We start from the raw sequence: 1,348 nt of genomic DNA on the forward strand, positions 1-1,348 counted from the left end.
TCAGATGTGCAGGCCTTACTGTCCTTTATTTTCAAATAAGGAACAGAAAACAATTCGTTAGACTTGCCTGCCTGGAGTCTTTCTTTGATTTCCTGAAGTCCTGAGCTCCTCTTCTGATGAATGAGTAGCATAGAAATGGGCAAGAGAGACCATGGGAAACGTTTAATGAGAATAAATATGAAGGTTTGAGAAAAAAAAAACGGTTAGAGTAGAAAACCGAACCAGATTGGCATTTGACAAAGTCAGAACTGAATCCTGATTTTGCCACTTTTAAACTCCCGTCTCAGTATACTAACCTATAAAATGGGGATAATAATGTTTTCTACCTACCACACCCCCCAGGGGTGTGTAGATTAAATAAAACAATAGGCCATAGCTCCTGGCACCTTGTTGGTAAACAACACTTATTTAAATATAAAACTTCCTTGGTCCATAATAATGCTGCTCTCTTCAGACTGATCTACCTGGACCATGTTTGTGAAAACCCTGACGGGGTCTGGAAACGGGTGCCGTGGGAGGCCAGCAGGCGCGGTCTGCTGGCTGGAAAGCGGCGTGGAGCTTGGAGTCTAGGTGCTGCGGGTGCTTCGAGTGCTGCAGGCTCTGGAGCCTGCAGATGGAGACAGGCGGTCACCCCCGGGCGCAGCCTCTACCTAGACCTGGCTCCGCGAGCCCGCGCTCTTCCCCCCTCCAGCCTGCAGCAGTTCGCGCCGTTCAGCAGCGGCCTCGGAGGGCACCAGATACGAGCCCTGGTTTTAAAGGATTGGAAACCTTGGCCTAGAGAAAGCAGGTGACTTCGGGCAAGGTCATCGGCGTGTGAGGGCCGATCCCGCGTGGCCTCCCACTGCAGAGCCTCTCCGGGAGGGGCCTCTCACTCCCTGGGCCACGCCGGGCACAGAAGGCGATCTCCTCCCCGGGAGACCGAAGACGGCCGAGGGCGCAGGTGGAGGGCAGTAGGGGCGCGCCCCCGGTGGCCTCGCGGGAAATTGCCGGCGGTCTCGGGTCCCGGGGAGCGCCGGGGCGCGTTCCCCGCGCTCCCGGCCCCCTGGTCTCTCCCACCCTGCGTCCGCGACCCGCACAGGCTTCGCGGCTCAGCAGCGCTCAGGCCTGGGGCAGTGCCCGGGGCTGCAGGGCGCCGCTGGGCAGGGGGCGCGCAAGAACCGAACTGCGGAGTTGAAAGCGGAGAGCGGGGTGGGAGGGGGGTAGAAAAGAGGACTAGAAAGGAGCGGGCCGAGGGGCCGGAGAGGAAGGCTCGGGCGCGGAGCTCCCCGGCCGCCTCCTCGAAGGCAGGCCGGCTGCCGGGGCTCCCCTGCTCCGCCGATCCCCGGGCTGGCCCAGGCCAAAGCGCGGC

Source organism: Suricata suricatta, chromosome 1 (genome assembly GCF_006229205.1).
Source record: "Suricata suricatta isolate VVHF042 chromosome 1, meerkat_22Aug2017_6uvM2_HiC, whole genome shotgun sequence".
NCBI lineage: Eukaryota > Metazoa > Chordata > Mammalia > Carnivora > Herpestidae > Suricata > Suricata suricatta.